The sequence below is a fragment of the Arachis ipaensis genome, chromosome B09 (genome assembly GCF_000816755.2).
Source record: "Arachis ipaensis cultivar K30076 chromosome B09, Araip1.1, whole genome shotgun sequence".
Taxonomy (NCBI): domain Eukaryota; kingdom Viridiplantae; phylum Streptophyta; class Magnoliopsida; order Fabales; family Fabaceae; genus Arachis; species Arachis ipaensis.
The window spans coordinates 121,900,198-121,900,448 of record NC_029793.2 but is presented as its reverse complement, the minus strand read 5'-3'; positions in this window follow the sequence as shown (position 1 = coordinate 121,900,448).

Below are 251 nucleotides of genomic sequence, written 5' to 3'. Positions count from 1 at the left end.
TAATATGGTTGTCAATTACTTAAACTATTATTCTTTTTCAAAAATAGATAATATATTATTGAATTATGATGATTGAATTAAATTATACAAGATATAATCGATTTTTACTTAGGGAATACAAAATTTAAAACTTTAATCTAATAATTCCTATTTTTTAAAATATTTATCAGCGAATAAAACTTTAAACTTTCATTATAGCATTTATATAAGTTCCTAAGTTCAAATTTTATCAACTTGTAACAAAGAAAAAA